At 67.1% G+C, this 310-nt stretch overlaps 1 protein-coding gene across 1 annotated transcript in view; it reads right to left on the minus strand.

Moving 5' to 3' along the window:
- PKP3 (plakophilin 3) overlaps positions 1–310 on the minus strand; it is a 6,420-nt gene that overhangs the window by 1,101 nt on the left and 5,009 nt on the right. The window lies entirely within an intron of this gene.

Below are 310 nucleotides of genomic sequence, written 5' to 3' on the forward strand. Positions count from 1 at the left end.
TGCAGGCGGGAGAGGGGCTGGTGGGTGCAGGTGAAGGCGCCAGCGCCCCCTTGGCATCCCCGCAGCCTACCCCTGGGAAACTGAGGCAGGACTGCCGGGACCTCACCAGGCGGGGCCCCCCTGGACTTAGACCTGCTGGGCAGCTCCCCTCAGACCCAGCGCAGCATCCCAGACACCCCCTCCTTCTGGTCCCTCCTGCCCAGCTCCGAGACCTCCTTCCCTCCCTCCCTGGGTCCTTCTGGCCCATCCACAAGTTTGCATCCATCCCCCTGTCACTGTCCCTCTCCCAACAGACTGTCAACTCCCGGAG

The sequence above is a fragment of the Myotis brandtii genome, unplaced genomic scaffold, assembly GCF_000412655.1.
Source record: "Myotis brandtii unplaced genomic scaffold, ASM41265v1 scaffold1236, whole genome shotgun sequence".
Lineage (NCBI taxonomy): Eukaryota > Metazoa > Chordata > Mammalia > Chiroptera > Vespertilionidae > Myotis > Myotis brandtii.